Below are 19570 nucleotides of genomic sequence, written 5' to 3'. Positions count from 1 at the left end.
ACAAAACATCACTTTTGCATCTAAATTTTGACTAAAAAGTTATAACTGTGTATTTTTATTAACAATTGTATTCAATTATATAATATATAATTATACTAACTATATTAATTACATAATTATATTAACAATTATATTTATAATTTAACAATTTATTCTGATTCTAACTTACCCTTGTAAAATTTCTACCAAGATGACTTTTAAAAGTCATGTAAAAGCTTTTGTATAAAAACCACTCAAGGTACATTCTCTATAGTAACAATATGAGTATCTTATTTGTTTATTCACTCACTGGTTTTTGGTGTCAACAATGTGGAAGAATGTTGCCAGTGTCACAGAAAAGTGCATAATTATGGTTCCTTTTCTCAAGGAACATGGAGATCTTTTTAAATCTCCACACTGGAGTAGACTGCCTCCTCAACACATTTGCCCTCTATCACATTACTCAATATTTCTCTTCATAACATATCTGAAAATATATAAGTTCCTTGAATGTGGGCAGTCTTTTCCCCTAGAACAGTGCCTGGCACTAGATGGTAGTCAATAGATACCTGTTTGTTGATAGATGATTTTACCAGTATCTATCTATGAGGTAGTTATTTTTACTTTTGCCTTTTTACAATTGAAAAATAGGCACAAAGTATTTAAATTATTAGTTCAAAGTCACATGGCTGGTAAAATGTTAGAGCGGAGATTTGATCCCTGTTATGTGACGATGCATAAATAGTGCTGCAAAGGTGCAAAAGGTTAGAAATGGTGACTAATTCTTTTTGGTTGTGTTATAAGTGAAAATAGGAAATAAATGCTTAAAATGTAAGTTGTTTCACATACTAGAAGGTCTTAAACACCAAATTGAAGAGTTTGGACTTGATTCAGAAAGCAAAAGAGATTTTTAGAGCATACTCTGCTTTTATTGCTTTGATTTGCACATACTGACTCATTGCCCAGTTCCCTTCTGTCTACTTCTTCATCTCCTTTATTGAGTACTGAAACCAACATTTCATATTCCTGTGGTAAACATTTCTGGGACTGGACATATTTTCTTGTCTCTATATTAAATAATACTGAGGACAAGCAAAAATAACTTGGCTACTTGTTCCATGAAATACATGCTCCTGGAAGGTAAGATGATGAACTAGCTAATTAATTTATTTACCAAGACAAACAGCTTCATCATCTAGACTGGCTTCAAAGCCAATCCACAGTTATGTCATAAACTCTGCCTATTCCCATCTAGTTCCCTGCCTTCCTAGACCCACCTTAAAGGCACTGAGCCCAGGTCTCAAAATCCTTTATCTTTCCCTGCCTTCACTCTTCTAAGATACTAGTAAACTTTTGTCAAGGTGGTGTTATCCCTTACTGAACTAATAAGTGTAGCTTTGTTTGATCTTCAGGTTTTTCTGATGGACTTTCAGGGACCTGACAATTGACATTTCATGCCTACTTTTTATAATAATCAGCTGAAGCATCATTTGCCTTGGTAAGTTTGAGATGTCCTCTTTAGTTCCTTGCCCAGGAACAGTTAGTGCTCCCCTCTTGTGCCCCTTACCTCCTTATGCATACTTCCATACTCTGTCAGAGTGCAATCCTACTGTTAGACTGGGAGTCCCTAAGGGCAGTCACCATGACTTTATCATTGTATGCTCTTAGCGCTGCCTTAAACACAGAGTGGGTGCTCAGTGATGTTGACTTACTGACTGCTGTACTGAATGAATGAATAAATGTATTACCAAGTGCAGGTAGAGAGACTTACCATAAGGAGATCAGTAAAAAGGTGACTGCAAGTTTATTAATGAGGTAATGAGTACTGGTGAATAGAAGTGAGTAGTCTCTCCCAAGATGAATCAAATTAGGAAAGTCCAAGTACCATTGGGAAAATTCCAAGGACGAATTGAAGAGAAAAAGCAGTCATATTTCTTTCAGTGGTTTTCAACCCTGGCTGTATATTGAAATAAGCAAGTATTTTTAAAAAAAATCCAGTGCCTTCTTCCTGAGTGCTACTCTCACCCCACCACTCTGATTTAATTTGGTCTGTCATGAGGCAGGACATTAGAATATTTTAAATATGATACTGAAGCCTCTAAGAAGCAGTTAAAGTTGGGAAGCATTGGTCTAAATGCTCAGTATTGCTATTTATTTTTATTTCTTTGACATACTCTAAGCCCAGTGATTCTCCAGGAGGTGTAGTTAGTAAGAGGACAGGTGAGATCCTTCTGCCAAAGAAGCTTAGCAGAATTTTGTGAGAAAGACATGGAGTGATGGTTTGGTAGTTTAAAAAATGTATTCATAGGTTTGTGGGTTTATTTCTGGGCTTTCTATCCTGTTCCATTGATATATATTTGTTTCTGTGCCAGTACCATACTGTTTTGATTATTGTAGCTTTGTAGTATAGCATGAAGTCAGGGAGCCTGATTCCTCTCGCTTAATCTATGACAGAGGAGGCAAGAATATACAATGGAGAAAAGACAGTCTCTTCAATAAGTGGTGCTGGGAAAACTGGACAACTACATGTAAAAGAATCCAATTAGAACATTCTCTAACACCACTCACAAAAATAAACCCAAAATGGATTAAAGACCTAAACGTAAGCCTGGATACCTTAAAACTCTTAGAGGAACACATAGGCAGAACACTCTTTGACATAAATGGCAGCAATATGTTTTGGGATCTGTCTCCTAGAGTAATGAAATAAAAACAAAAATAAACAAATGGAGCCTAATTAAACTTAAAAGCTTTGGCACAGCAAAGGAAACCATAAACAAAATGAAAAGACAGCCTACAGAATGGGAAAAAATATTTGCAAATGATATGACCAGCAAGGGATTAATCTCCAAAATATACAAACAGCTTATATAGTTCAACATCAAAAAAACAACCCAATCAAAAAATGGGCAGAAGATCTAAATAGACATTTCTCCAAAGAAGACATACAGATGGCCAGAAGGCACATGAAAAGATATTCAACATTGCTAATTATTAGAGAAATGCAAATCAGAACTACAGTGGGTTATCACCTCACACTGGTCAGAATGGCCATCATCCAAAAGTCTACAGATAATAAATGCTGGAGAAGGTGTGGAGAAAGAGGAATCCTCCTACTCTGCTGGTAGGAATGTAAATTGGTACAGCCACTATGATGAACAGTATGGAGTTTCCTTAAAAAACTAAAAATAGAGCTACCATATGATCCTGCAATCCCACTCCTGGGCACATATCCAGAGAAAACCATAATTTGAAAAGATACATGCACTCCAGTGTTCACTGCAGCAGTATTTACAATAGTCAAGACATGGAAGTAACCTAAATGTCCATCAGCGGATGAATAGATAAAGAAGATGTGGTATATATATATATATATATGTATATATGTATATATACATATATATATATATATATACAGTGGAATATTACTCAGCCATAAAAAGGAATGAATGCCATTTGCAGCAACACAGATGGACCTAGAGATTATCATAGCAAGTGAAGTAAGCCACAGAAAGAAAGACAAATATCATATGATCTCACTTATATATGGAATTTAAAAAATGATACAAATGAACTTATATACAAAACAGAAATATACTCACAGACATAGAAAACAAACTTATGGTTACCAAAGGGGGAAGGTGAGGAGGGATAAATGAGGAGTTTGGGGTTAACATATACCCACTACTATATATAAAATAGGTGACCAACAAGGACCTACTGTGTAGCACCAGGAACTATACTCAATATTTTGTAATAAACTATAAGGGAAAAGAATCTGAAAAAATATCAGTGAATCACTTTGCTGTACACCTGACACTAACACAACATTGTAAATCAACTATACTTCAATTAAAAAAATATTCAACATGCTCAACTTTTTTAATTTTGAAAAAGAAAAAAATTTATTGTTTGTGTAATTTAACTTATGAAAATTAAATGCTGGTAAGAAAACAAAATACTGCAGTTCTCAGTAGAGGCATGCTCCTTTGGGGTTTCTTAGAACTGTTTTGATTTTTTTTTTTTGTGGAAGAGACTTGAAATGTGAATGTTTATCAAAAGACAACAATGTTTAAAAGATTGTAAAACTTTGTCTTTGCCCCTAGAGTTAGAGTAAATATGTACGTGCTCCTTTATGCTCCTGTAGCAGTTTCTACTTATCTTTATCTGCACTTCTCATTATGCTTGGTTTGGAAACTTCTGCTTAGTTTTCTATTCCCCCCATTAATTTGTAAGTGCTTGAAGGGAAGCAGGATTATAAATCTATCTCTTTATTCCCAGATTTCCCAGATTTAGTGCCTATTTACAGTCTATAGGGGTTGGTTGATTGATTAGAAAGAGTGAGAGCCAATAAGGAATGATTTAGCTCTTGCTAAATCATTTGTCTAGATTTAGCAAGAGCATGTTGCAAATGAGGTCACAGATGTGAATTTAATGCTGGATCAGGGCCAGATGCTTACTCAAAGAAATTGTCCCATGACCTTGTAACTGTCCCTTAAATCTAGGCAGCTGCTTTGCATATATTGGTGCATTAGAGAAAAATCTTGCCACTGTTAACAGAGAATGAGTCCTAGAAATGGTGGTTACTATCACCATTGTATCAAGGTCAACTCCATCTGTTTTCTCCTCTGTAAATTAGAGAACATTACTTCTAATAGGGTAGTTGTGAGGATTGAATGAGTTAATGTGTGAGAAAGTATCTAAAATAATAATTAGAAAGTTTTCACTAATTGCCCTTGAAAGAGAGAAAGTTTGCCATGATATTGACATTTGGGCAGAGATATTTTAGAAAGGATCAAAGACTCAGAAGAGTTGTTGAACTATATGGATTTTAAGTCTCCATCCTTAAGATGAGATTGTATTATTTTATCTCTTTTATTTCAAAGATAATGAAGGTAAAGTACAGAAGGATAAAAAATTTACCATATGGCCATCTCTTACTCATCTTTTGGGATTCAGCTAAAACATTATTACTTCAAAGAGGACTCCTCAGATACCACTTCTTCTAATCCATGTTCTCCCCCCAGCACTCTATTGTTCTTATCACAAGTTGTAACTCTATTTAATTATCTACGTGATTATTTATTCAATGTCTTTATTCCACACTAGATTACAAACTACCTGAGGGTAGAAACCAGGTATTTTCCTCCCCATAATATGTAACCGCCCAGAGACTAGCACAGTTCTTGGCTCACAGAAGGCTCTCAAATATTTGTTAGATGAATACACATCTAATTAATTAGTGAATTAATTAATTATAATCTATTTACTCATGTCAGCTTACAAAAGGGATTTGAAATGTGTAAAGGGTAATGTATTATCCATTCATTAACTCATTTATTATGGTTTTATTTTTATTGGAAATGTTAATTAATATAAAGATTTTACATCTGGCTAATTGTTTTCTCTTTTACTTCTATCATTATTCTTGGCGACTACAACAGCAATGAAAATGCTTAGTTCAACACTCTGGCCCCTGAGGTCCATTATTTCCTTAATTCTATAGTCCTATTCTATCCCACCTTAGTTACCTCTGTGGAACTTACACTAGACCACCGCTTTTCACACTACAGATTCTGATGCCTCAGTAGAGCTGGAAAATAATTTACTAAGTAGAATTTTTAAAAGGAATGGAATAGAATTGAAAATTGAGTATGTTTAAGGATTGGCATTGTTTTGTAAAAATTTGTATATGTATACTAAATATCTATGTAAAATTCCTTTCTTTCTAAGGATTGTGGTCAAAAAAATTTGTAAAATACTGCTCTAGACATTATCATCATCAGTAATGGCAGTGCTGCTGAAAGCTCAGTTTTAAGCAGCCTACTTTTTGTTCACTACTGCTTTCCTTCCTAGCTCCTTTACTCCAGTAGGTCCACCTGAACATTTTATTATCCCAGCCAGGCTCCCAATTCATTGACTCCAACACTTTTTTACTCTGCAGTGTTTCCTCCTTCTCACTTTTCCCCTTGCCCAGGTTAGACTCCATGGTCCATCACATTCATTATAATCAGCCTCAGTTCCCTTGTTACGCTTTCCTTCCATCTCACTCAACTGGCAAAACTATTTATCTGCTGACTCCATACTGTATGTGATAAGCCTGGAACGTGGCTGCAGTTTTGGAGACAAACTTCTGTGAACTGGTCTCACTTTGCATTTATGACCACAAATCTCAAGTGAGGCCTTAGAATTATCCAGCCATCTTTCTGGAGTTCCTTAATAAATCTGCTTTCCAACTCTGAGGTGCCTTCACAGCTTCTCTCTCCATTAACCTTCAGTATCCCTCTTTCCCAAGCAAATAAGAAGCATCATAATACAGCTAGGTCATCTGTCCACTATCAAATTTCCACCACCCTTTCATTCTTACCCACATGCTCTTTTTTTTCTCCTGTGACAACAGACTGCTCCCACTGTTAACTAAAACCAAACCTCCCACTTGCCACCTGTTGTATCCTCTGTGAATTCCCCATACTTGCCTTTCATTTCTTTGTTTTTTTTTTTTAAGTCACAAACAGAGTATAATATTCTAGCTGGGACAAACACTGCTTATTTTGCTTTTGATTTGGGGGTTTTTGTTGTTGTTCTTCATGCTTCATGTAATAGCATAAAGGAATGAGTAAATTGGGAAAGCTGGGGCTGGGGCTTATGGGGGGGGGGGCGTCACAATATGTTGCCTTGAGCCGCTAGGAGTAACCCAGTATCATTCTTTGCCTGTTGAGGCTCCAGAAAGCGAAAAATAGATGGTAAAGGATAGAAGGGGAATAAGAATACACTCTACTTCTTAAATGTTCTGAGAACTGGCCCTGCATCTAAATTATGATTATACAACATGCTTTCCCTAATATAATTGTCTAGCATTTCTGGGAAAGTATTACAAGATTCTTCTCCTTGCTCCTATGGCCCCCATTGTTTCTTAAAATATGATCTGTACTTCCACTCCTTCCCACAGTTATTATCCTGATGTAGAAGATGGGGAGAGTTTAAAGGTCTTTCCTCACTGGGACCTTGAGTACTCATTTGTAGAGTTTATGGGAAAGAAGATCCTCTTTTCCAGTCTCTTCTGATGCATATATTTCCATTTCCTGACGTTTCCAAAAATGAACTTTTAGAAGCAGTAGTTGTTGGGAATGAGAAATAATGTGGATAAGTCAAACTTTTTACCATATTCTGTTTCAAAAGTGACCTCATGGTCATTGCTCAAGAGACTCTATGACAGGTTCGTCCCCCTAGGGAAATTCATGGCTGCATTCTATTTCATCTCCTCCAGTATGTGTTAATGATATTTTAGTTCATATTTAAAAAATATTTTAAAGCGCTTTCTCATCTGTGATATGCTTTTATACTGGAAATGACTTTACAAGTCACATAAGGGGGTAACTGAGACTTAGGTTAAGTTGTTGAAGTTACTGGATTATGTTTGGTCAGCTTTCTAATTAGAGCAGAATGTGATGGTAAGACCCACATTTTGGAATGTCTAGCTCAGAGTTTTATTTATTACATAATTGTATTACTTTATTGTACCGGGGTCCATCAATGTTCATCTTCTGCCTTTTTAAGGACCCTATGATCACAGGAACAGCCTTAAGTCAAAAGTGTATGTGATTAGACAGATACTACTGACTGCATTGAGTGAGGAGGGAGAGGGCCCAGAGTGTTTCCTAGTGAGGCTACAATGTGTGAAGACTGGGAAGCAAAGGAGAGCTTACAGGTGATCAGGAGCTAAAATAGGTTCACTAGTGCTGAAGAGGAAGCCAAGAGTAGCAGACTTGGCCCAAATCAGTGAAGGGGATGGGGAGTCTTTAAGGCATGTTAAAGATGTATCTGATGCACCTTTGGGAAAAAAGTGTTTGTTAAATGATCTAATTCAATTCTCTTGCGTTAACTTTGAGAAAAGTAAGAATCCAAGAGTTTAGGTAACTTACTAACGGTTGCAAATCAAATCCATAGCAGAGCTGGGACTAGAATTTATATCCAATTTATGATCCTTATGCTATTTAATTGGTCTAATTCAGTGGTTCTCTGTATTGCCTATTACTGACAGATTATTAGAATAACCCGGGAGTTTAAAAAAACTATAGAGGGCTGAACTCATCCCCAAAGATTTGATTAAATTGGTTTGGGATGGGTCAGGGCATGAGTGTATTTTAATAGCTCCCTAGGAGATTCTAATGTGTGGCTGGGTAGACAGCCCCTTGACTAAATTACAGGACTTTGTATAATAGCTAGTAGAGCTAATGCATATTCTTCCTTTTTTTTTTTTTTGGTATTTTTAAAACAAAAAGAGGAAGAATTCTTGCTTTGAGTCTTTTGTTTTGCAGTTTTCTTTAGTGCACTCTGCCTTAATGCAGTCCTGCACACGGAAGAGCTTTGATGTCTAAGAGTTTAGGGGATTAGAAGCAATTTCTCAACTGTAGGTGATGGAGATAATGTACAATTTTAAATAGCTCTCCAGGTAATTCTCCTAGACCTCTCTCCCCTGTGTCACCCCAAGTTGGGAATCATTGTCCTGGTGCACATAAGAAAGAGGAGTTTGTTTCTGAAATGGTGGCTTAGTATTTCTCTAAACCTACCTCATCAATCATTACTTTTATTATAGGAAGAAAACCACCAGTTCAGTGTCAGAATATGAGGACAAAGGGACAGATACCTATAGGGATCATTTATCTTCACACAGAATCTCCCAATCATGAATGATCATAGACTGCATTTCTCACCTAGGTCAGCCATCTTGCATATGTGCCCATCACAAGATGAACCAAAAGGTGGTAGAATACACATGGCATGCGTATCATCACCAGCTCTTCCTCCACCCTCACTGTTTTGTACTAAACTGAAATACAACTTTAAAATATTATTCAATATAACAACTCAGGTAGAGGTGGATGATTTCTATTTGTCACTTTCAGAATAAACAAAAATTGTGCCTAGAAAACAGAGTTTTTAATCTACCTGTAAATACACATGAAGCCCTGAAAATATGAAAGCTGTTGATCCAGAGTGTATATGCTTCCAGTATTATTTGAAAGTGTTGTTACTTTATGCGCCTTCCTTCCTTTTCTTTGCTTCCTTGCTTTTGTTCTTCCCTCCCTGCCTTCCTCATTTCTTTCTTTAATTCTTTCTTTTTACTTTAAAAAATCCTGTATCTATCTCTCATGTGTACCACGCATTTTGTCATGCTCCTGATCTGGTTTCCAGAACTTCTAATCTTAAACGTAAAATCTTTCCTTCCCTCTGTTATGTAGTTACCCTGAGGTTATTCCTGTGGATTAGTCAGAAGTCCTGTTAGCTACACAAGAGCTTGAAATAGCAGTCCTGATTTCAGATTTCCTTGATTATATTGTCTATTCTTGTAGGAATGACTACCTTAGGAATCCATAGCCTTAAATTGGAATAGGAAATACTCTATTCTTGAGAAAAGGTATGTAAGAGTGAGATTTTACTACTATATAGTACAGGGAACTCTGCTCAATGTTATGTGGCAGCCTGGCTGGAAGGGGAGTTTGGGGGAGAATGGATACATGTATATGTATGGCTGAGTTGCTTTGCTGTGCACCTGAAACTATCACAACATTGTTAATCGGCTATACTCCAATATAAAATAAAAAGTTAAAAAAATAAAGTGTACAAAAAGAGTGAGGTTTTGGTTCCCAAAACAAGGTTGACATGTCTGAGTATAAACAGAGAAGAAAGAGTTAGATCAGGAAAATGATATGTTCCTGAAACACATTTGCACTTGGAATTTGCTCACTGTATGTGGTAGATGATGGATTCTCCCATCTGGCATCCTCCAGGTCAACAAATCTTCTTTTCAAAGATTTTAAATCTCTGGCCTTAGTTCAGAATATTCTTATTGATGCCAATATTTATGGCCATCTCAATTTCCAGAGTAATTTGAAAGAAGACAAAAATTAATATATTTTGTAAGAGCTGCATAGCATAAGGACAATGTGATGTTTTAAACCTGTGTCAAAGGCATACATATAAAAAATATTTTAAAAATTTTCAAATAAACCCCTTCCCTTCCATGTATAGCATGACAAGATATTTTCCCATCTTTAACTTTCTCTGAAAACAATACAATTGTTACCTATATTTTTGGGCAGTTGTTTAGAGAACATTTTAGAAGAGACAGGGTAAATCGCACTGCCACTGCAAACTTCACTCTGTTCTGAGGGGTTTCATTATCCTTATAGGATCTTATGATCTTCCACCCATAAACATTTGTGGCTCCCAGTGTGTTGAAAAATCTTTAAAAAGTCAAAATTGTACAAATTTTATTTTACTTTAAAAAATTTACATGCCTGGAAGACATATACAGATAAAACATCCTTATGCATGACTTCATTTGGAGATAATTTCAAAAGTCTAAATTTGAGGCCTTTTATACATATGAGGCCCAGAGTGCTGACCCTCTTGTAGCTGTCCCCCCATAACAGATTCTTTTCTAAAGCATGAGGAATCAGTGTTTTACTCTATACATTGGCACTTGGATCTCTCACCTGTGTCCACATGCACACTAAAATGAGATGCACTCTGTCGCCTAACAGAAAGGTGAAAACCATTCTAGGACAATACATGTGGGGCAGGTTACACTTGATAGGTATAACATTCTTAATCCTGGAACAGCCATAATTACAGAGGTCTGGTACTTAATTTATTAGTCAGATTGAAACTATTCAATTTCTTTGACATAATTATAAATAGTGCTTTGTATCTTTTATATTTGCATTTTTCAGAGTACTCCAAAATTTATTAGACATATTATTATTATTTGATTTCTAGCTATCAAGGGGAAAAGAAGCTAAAATACCTAAGAGGGACTTCCCTGGTGGTCCAGTGGTTAAGATTTCGCCTTCTAATGCAGGGGGTGTGGGTTCGATCCCTGGTCAGGGAGCTAAGATCCCAGATGCCTCATGGCCAAAAAACCGAAACATAAAGCAGAAGCAATATTGTAACAAATTCAATAACGACTTTACAAGTGGTCCACATCAAAAAAATCTTTAAAAAGAAAGAAAAAATAAAATACCTAAGAAAAGTCAAATCTGGCATTCCTCCCTTCTCTTTGCTAGGTCTGAAATAATTTTCAGGACACCAAGGGACAGACAACAAGTAAAGATTTTTCTACTGTTTTCTTTCTACAACCCAATAAAGCATTAAATAATATTTAGATATCATCTACACTTCTCAGCCCTCTGGAAGCAAGCTTTTTACATCAATGCCTGAGAAACTTTGGAATCCCTAAGACGAAGAAGCAGATAGCTGTGGATTTGCCTGCAACCCATCACCAAGCCTCATGGGCTTGACAGGACAATGCTCCAAAGAGAGGGAGGTGTTCCGTGCTCTTTCATGACTTTCTCATTGTTTGAAATGCATAGCCATTATGATATCTCTGGCAGAGAACACTCATTTTCCTCGGTTTTATTCTCTTCTTCCTTTTGGTGATGAATTCTTCTTAGTCAGTTTGACAGTACAGCTAGACACTACATTTCTCAAGCTTTCCTTTACCTACATTTGACCATGTGACCAGGCCATGTCCAGTGGTATATGAGTATGAGTAGAACTTCCACACCATATTTACAAAAATTGTACTGAAATTAAAATGTCATACAATTTTTTTTTTTAATTTATTTTTTTTGCGGTATGCGGGCCTGTCACTGCTGTGGTCTCTCCCGTTGTGGAGCACAGGCTCCGGACGCGCGGGCTCAGCGGCCATGGCTCACGGGCCCAGCCGCTCCACGGCATGTGGGATCTTCCTGGACCGGGGCATGAACCCGCGTCCCCTGCATCGGCAGGCGGACTCTCAACCACTGCGCCACCAGGGAAGCCCTAAAATGTCATACAATTTTAAAGGGTACTTTCCATTTACGGTTATTACAAAATATTGGCTATATTACCTGTGTTGTACAATACATTCTTGAGCCTATCTTACACCCAGTAGTTTGTACCTCTCACTCCCCCACCTTTGTTTTGCTCCTCCCCCCCAGTAACCACTAGTGTGTTCTCTATATCTGTGAGTCTGCTTCCTTTTATGTTATATTCACTAGTGTGTTGTAGTTTTTAGATTCCACATTTAAGTGATACCATACAGTATTTATCATTCTCTGACTTATTTCACTTAGCATAATGCCTTCCAAGTCCATCCGTTGTTACTGCAAATGGCAAAATTTCATTCTTTTTTATGGCTGAGTTGTATTCCATTGTAGCCACACCGTATTTTTATTTTTTTAATTTTTAAAATGTTTTGGCCATGCCATGCGGCTTTTGGGATCTTAGTTCCCCAACAAGGGATTGAACCTGGACCCTCAGCAGTGAGAACACAGAGTCCTAACCACTGGCCCACCAGGGAATTCCCCACACCATATTTTTAAAGAAAGTTGCTTTCCCTCTACTTCTCTTTCCCTGTTTCTGTGGGCTGGAACACATATGGGATGGTGAGCCAGCCATGACCATGCAGGTGAGGGAAACAACACACAAGAACGTATAAGAACAATAAGTGAAAGACAACGAGAATGAATGAACCTGAGTCATGAATGGCTTTGAAAGCAGAATTCCCATTATAGATAGACCCACAGAAAGATAGATGATGATGATAAACATGATAATGATGATGGTGATGGTGATGGTGATGTTCTACCTTGGATCACATATACATATCTGGATTGTTACGAGATACCTTATTTTGTTTGAGCTATTGTATCTTTGGGTCTCTTTGCTGCAGTTTAGCAGTAATACAACTAATACAAGCATCATTGAAATTTCTTTACATCACTTGAGATTCCAGGGAACAGATTCTTTCCCATGCCCTTCCTTATTCTCTAATAAAAACATTAAAATGACAAGCAAGTAAAATTTTGGACAAGGAACTTTCATTAAATTTTGTTGTATTACATGTTTCCTTACCTTCTTTTACTTCGTTGCAATATGTCTAGTTATATTCCTTTTGGGGAAATAATGTTTGGAATGAGAGAATGAGTGTACAAAGAGAACGATGGCCAGACCATTTGTAAAATGACCCACAACCTGCAGCAAACTTCCCAGGTTATGCCCCTTATCTACAATAAACAGCCTAGGGAGCCAGCCTGCTGTAAGTCAGACTTGTAGGAAGTCAGACTTCTATCTCTAGTAATAATCCAGGAAGCTACACAATAAATTCTTTAACAATCAGCCCAAATTGGCCAGGACTTGATTAATAACTGACAGCTTCTCTGATTTTTGTCCCCACTTCCAACTTGGAACCAACCAGAGAAAGCCAAATATGCTCCCCTAGCCAATCACATAGGGATGCCATGCTTCTAGTTAGCCCACCTACAGCTTCCCAAGCCAACAGAACTATTATACAATCAGGACATACCTGAAGCCTTCCCTTTTCTTCTACTATAAAGCTATCCAACTCTGCCTGCCTTTAAGCGTCTACCAAAACCCGGATGACAGTGGCTGACTCCTTTGCTATAGCAAGCTTTGAACAAATAGCTATTGGTTGTTTTCATTTGGTTGGTCTTCATCTATTTCCACAAGAATCTTACGGAATCATGCTCTTAAAACAAGTTTTATAAGCAATCCCACCTCTTTCCCAAGAGAGAAAATTTTGTAGCCAAACTTATAGAAGCACCGGAAGAGGAATTTTCCAAGGGTCTTCTGAGTGTCCTTGAAATGATTAATGGAACTTTGGGATTCTTCTGAGTCCTGATCCAATCACAGTTCCAGTTTCTAGAACTTGAGTCATCAGTGATGAGAGTAAGCTCTCTGGATTCACAATGGGGGCCTTTTGATTTCCTGGCCATGTCTCCAGCATTGCTGACCAGGGCAACTTTCACCAAAAGATGACTTTATGTACAACAAAGCTATGTTTCCAGACTCATAGGCTATGTGTACATAGCGCTAAGTCAAGTGGAAATTTAGCATGGGTCCTGTTAATCTGATCAATATAGACAGACAACAGGATAATTGAAGCCAAAATCAAGATAGATTTTGGAAATTTTATTTGGATTTGACTTTTTAATTTATGTAAGTATCTAGTACCAGATCTCAGTTTGCTTTGTGCTAATTAGCTACAGACTTAAGATTTTTGCTAGATTTGATAATACTTAGAGTTGTGAGACGAACTGCTATTATACTTATAAATGCTGTTATAAGTATAATTATAGTTATACTATAATTGAATTGTGTTCCTCTTCCTTTTGATGGAATTATAATGCTATTGTAAATACCACCACCACCATTATTCATCACTTACTAATTGGTATGCAAAATCCAAGGACAGAAACTAAGATGAGCATACAATGAAGGTAGATATTTTGATTATACTTACATTGGGATTGATAAAATATTAATTTAATGCTAAAATTTATCTTTTGGTCCCATTAAATCTATTTTTTTCTGGACTTTAATAGAAAATCACATACTATTTCTCCTAAAGTAATTCAGACTAGTGTTATAGATGGCCTACATTTTCAAGAAAATGAAGAAAATGTTTGAGTGAGAGATCTAGAATCTTTTGTGTAGTAAAAATGGCTCAAATTGATTTGGCTCCTTATTGAGTCAAATTAAATAAAAATTATTCAGAAATGGAGGGACACACAGAATCCTTTGTAAAGGAGAGACCCATGATTGTGGAGAGGAAAAATCATTTGTGTTTCTTGTGCATGAGGGAAGTGATGATTATAATCTTAACCTAGTTTAAGAGTATGTAAGATTCTTTTCATTTGCTTCCTTCTCAGGAAACATCACAGGAATTGTAGAGATTTTCTTTTCAAGGTGAAGATAAATGGCTAAACCTAATTTAAGTGAAATGTGGCAAGTTATGTTCATTGTTGAAACTTGTTATTTTATTTAGGTTATTGTTAACTTACTGAGTGTTCTTCACTGCATTGCTGTAAAATGTCATTTCAGGCTGGCTGTATGATCCCTGCTCTAGACATTCGCTCCTGGTTGCCCTCCTCTCTGTGTATGACCCCTCTCTTCCCGTCCTCTCGTGGGTGGTCATTATTTACAGAAACCATCATTTTGGTTTCCTTTGTTGGTATTAGAATTGCTTTACTTACCACTGAACAAAAACTGAAGTAGCTGAGTAGTTTAAATCCCTTGACCTCTCTTCTCTTGGGCTCCACTTATACAAGATAGAGGGTGTAAAGAGCCTCCACAGATTCTCCATCCTGCTGCAACTGGCAACATAGTCCTCAGTTTCCCTGGAAGCTGTTGGGAAAAAAATACTAAGGAATTTTTAGAAAAAATAAGAAGTAGAAAATAAATATTGTCTGAAAAATGAAAAAAAATATTTAGAGGTGTTTCTGCATTTTACAGATTAAGCATTTACCTTACATTGCCTATCATATGTTATCTTTCATCCTTAAAGTGTCTGCTTCCATATCCCCCCTTCCACCATCACTTACACAAGGAATATTTCCCCTACACAGGACCTGACTTTTTCTGCTTCATTTATTACAGCAACTAAAATCTGTTACTACTTATGATTAATTGGAGTTATGTTATTATGTATATAATGTTATTATGTTATTATATATATAATAACATTAATTGGAGTTATTATGTATCCTCTTTGAACATAAATTTAGATGACGCTTGGACTGTTAAAGAAGATATTTGTTTTAACCTCCTTAGAAGTAAATTATATCAAATACTTATATAGATTTGCTTTGTGCCAACTACTGTTGTAAATCCATTTTACATATGAACTCATTTAATCCTTGTAATAAATAAATGAGATTGATGCTATAATTATCATCCCCACAGGTATTGAACCTGAGGCCCAGAGATGTTTGAGACTTTGTCCAAATTTAGATGGCTAGTAAGTTACAGAGCTTTGACTTCAGCTCAGAGGACACACTCTTAATCACCACACTGCACAGCCTCTCTCAATCAGGATGCTTTCCTCCAGCTTTGAACAAACAGGCAAAACCAAAGTCTTAGGTTCTAATTAGAGAGTGGGAAGGAGTTAGGTAATTTTGGAGCATCGACCCTCAGATGGGAGGAAGTGTGGGGATTAAAATTTGAATCAGATGTATAATCAAGGTCTTAGAAACAGTAGATAGGAACCTTGAGGACCCAAGAACAGAGATGCCAAATGAAGGAAAAAAGAAGAGGCAGAAGTAGGCAAAGAAACTATTTTAAAAGTTGTTTAGATCTTGCATCCATGTTGTAGAGAATTGCTCTTTTTCCTGTAGCAACTCTTATTTCTTTGCCATCTTTTCCATCTTTGCTCTTTCTGCACCTCACATTTCCCTTTTCCTTAGGATCTAGGCTATTCTGTAGTCTTTTGTGTCTAAACTTAGGCTACCTTCAGCCTAAGCACAAAAATTCTCCCTGTCATCTAGACTTGCTTAGAAAACTAGTAAACTTCAGTTTGCATTCAGTAGTTCTTTTGCCAGCCATTTTTGTCTATGTATAATATTCCCTAAGGGATCTCATGGGAGAGGAGGTGGCTTATTGAGGACAGGATTTGGAGGTTCTTGAGTCCTCTGGCCAAATTCCATTATAATCACCATTGTAACAATTGAGAAGCTTTGCATTTAGGCAAATCTGGATTCAACGCTGGGTTTTGCATTTATTGTGTGACCTTGAACTTGACCTCTCTGGAAGTTAAGTAGATAAAGAAACTTTCTATTTAAGAAGGTTGTCTAGATCTTGTAGAGAAAATCATCCTTCATTCTTGCACTCCTCTTATTTCTTTGCATTCTCTTCCTTCTTTCATCTTTCTGTACCCCATATATTCTTGTTTGTAGGGCTCCAGAACCAGAAGCATGTCCTTTAGCCTGTATCTTCATCTGTAAAATAACCTTATGGAATCCTCGTGATTAAATGATGCAGAAGGTACACCTAACACCTAGTAAGTGCTCAACAAATAGCAGCTCCTATTATGATATTTTATATATATATATATATACACACACACACACACACATATATATACACACACTTATACACATACATACTTCCAAAATGAAATGAAATGAAATATGAGTATAGTCTGTAAATATGATTTTGTTACTTAAAATGATCACATTCTGTTCTGTAAACATTTGTTGCAATTGTTTTTGTTGTTTTGGCCTGAAAAGTAGTGTCATATAAAAATTATTTTTAAAACTTAAAAATCTTCTCTTGTAACTTTGTAAAGAAGAAAGCAAGGCCTTGGGGACATGGGTCAGGTGTTTATTGGGGGAAGAAAAGGGGCTTTGGTGTGGGAATCTCTGGGCCACCAGGGGGCAGCAACAGGCATTCAGATGCAATGCCAACAGCGCTCAGAAAGGCAAGGCAAGTATTGTGCCTCCTCCTTAAATGAATCTAGGCTTGTTCCTAGTCCCACAGTATTTATTGCCTGAGGTTTGCACAGCTGTCTTCTGGACCATCCATGACCAATGGTTGGGATTTAGAGATCCAACAAACTGATGCCTTAGTCCATTCATTCCTTGTATTTATGTATAAATTATGACATGCAAAGACTTTCTTGAACCAAACTCTTATTCTCCCTTTTTTTTTTTTAAAGTTATTGAATCATTTTCTTAAAACAACCACATTACCAGCTGGAAAAGAAGTAAATATCTTCATTTTTTTGTCCTGAGTTAGGGCACATATCTTGCTGAAGACATTCAAATGACCAGTTTCCCACCAAAGTTAAAAAAAAAAAAAAAAAGCTGAAAACACTCTGCAGGCTCAGGGAGAGCCATGCTTGATGTGCAACCCTTCTGTAGTCTTAAGATTTTTAGAGCTGCCATGATGGCTGACCTTCAAAAATGTCCTCTTTTGCTGTTGATAAGGGTCGGTAATTTGCACTCCTGACATGTGACAAATGATCCTTGGAGGATTGACTTTTCATCTGGCTAAGTTCCAAGCCAAGGGAGGCTGCCATTGCACCTCAATATTCCTCATTTCTGGTCCCTGCCTTGCTAAATTGTTGCTGTGCAATTGAAGGCTCCCTGTCATTTACCTAAGGTCTGATAGCTGTTCTCCAGTTAATCATATGCCTGATAACTTGTAATGGTTTTTCATTACAACCTGATGCCAGGCAGTATATTTCAGCCTCCACCATCAACCAGGTGTTAAATGGCCTTATCTAAGATTATCATATATGGATGGAGGCAAATACTACATGGGTTTTTTTTGTGTGTGTGTCCTAAGAAAAGGTGATAAAGGTGCTAATTATGAAGTATCTTAGCAGGTTTTCTTGGAAATTATTATAGGGAGATAGATGATATGCATTAAAGTTACTATCAATATTATGGATTTTTTTGGAGGCTGATGGTAGGATATAATAGGAGTGCAACCTTTGGATAGTGGACCTTCAAGTTCACAGCAACTCAGTGTTAACAAGCTGCTGTCATTAGAGAAGGCTATTCATTTGTCCTTGGTGCTGTAGGAAAGGTAAAACCATAGATATTCTAGGAGAAAGCAATAATGACACTTAGAGGTTGTCAACATTAGAACAGAAGCAGCACCATTCCTATCTTCCTGGGTGAGAAACTGCTGAATAACACCTAACACCACAGTGGAAAGTCTAATGCTAGCCCTATTTGCATCTAAGCTGTTCAACCTGCAACATGCACAATTTGAATTAAAAACAATTCTGAATGAGGTGTCACCTCACACCGGTCAGAATGGCCATCATCAAAAAATCTACAAACAATAAATGCTAGAGAGGGTGTGGAGAAAAGGGAACCCTCTTGCACTGTTGGTGGGAATGTAAATTGATACTGCCACTATGGAGAACAGTATGGAGGTTCCTTAAAAAACCAAAAATAGAACTACCATATGACCCAGCAATCCCACTACTGGGCATATACCCTGAGAAAACCATAAGTCAAAAAGATGCATGCACCCCAATATTCACTGCAGCACTATTTACAATAACCAGGACATGGAAGCAACCTAAGTGTCCATCGACAGATGAATGGATAAAGAAGATGTGCCACATATATACAATGGAATATTACTCAGCCATAAAAAGAAACAAAATTGAGTTATTTGTAGTGAGGTGGATGGACCTAGAGTCTGTCATACAGAGTGAAGTAAGTCAGAAAGAGAAAACCAAAATACCATATGCTAACATATATATGGAATCCAAAAAAAAAAAAAGGTTCTAATGAACTTAGGGGCAGGACAGGAGTAAAGATGCAGACATAGAGAATGGACTTGAGGACACAGGGAGGGGGAAGGTAAGCTGGGATGAAGTGAGAGAGTAGCATTGACATATATACACTACCAAATGTAAAATAGCTAGTGGGAAGCAGCCGCCTAGCACAGGGAGATCAGCTCAGTGCTTTGTGACCACCTAGGGGGGTGGGATAGGGAAGATGAGAGGGAGACTCAAGAGGGAGGTGATATGGGGATATATGTATACATACAGCTGATTCACTTTGTCATACAGCAGAAAGTAACACAACACTGTACAATTATACTCCAATAAAGATGTTAAAAAATAAAATAAATCTTCAAATAATGGAAAAAAATAAAAACAATTCTGATAAAAATTTACTACTCTACGTCTACTTTCAAGAAAATAAACAAATATATTTCTATATGGCCATATATTAAATGCATGGGATGGGAGGTCTGGATGTTTGTAGTAATTTAAAGTGTT

General features: G+C 36.9%; 1 long non-coding RNA gene across 1 annotated transcript in view; it reads right to left on the bottom strand.

Moving 5' to 3' along the window:
• LOC149750729 (uncharacterized) overlaps positions 1 to 19570 on the bottom strand; it is a 41724-nt gene that overhangs the window by 15276 nt on the left and 6878 nt on the right. The window contains exon 2 of the long non-coding RNA XR_016394976.1: positions 15021 to 15188. This is a non-coding gene — a long non-coding RNA (uncharacterized LOC149750729). The remainder of the gene's footprint in view (positions 1 to 15020; positions 15189 to 19570) is intronic.

This window comes from Delphinapterus leucas, chromosome 1 (assembly GCF_059928025.1).
Source record: "Delphinapterus leucas isolate spDelLeu-1000000601 "Yukka" chromosome 1, BTC_Dleu_Yukka2, whole genome shotgun sequence".
Classification (NCBI taxonomy): domain Eukaryota; kingdom Metazoa; phylum Chordata; class Mammalia; order Artiodactyla; family Monodontidae; genus Delphinapterus; species Delphinapterus leucas.
This window is presented reverse-complemented; position numbering and strand designations above follow the sequence as displayed.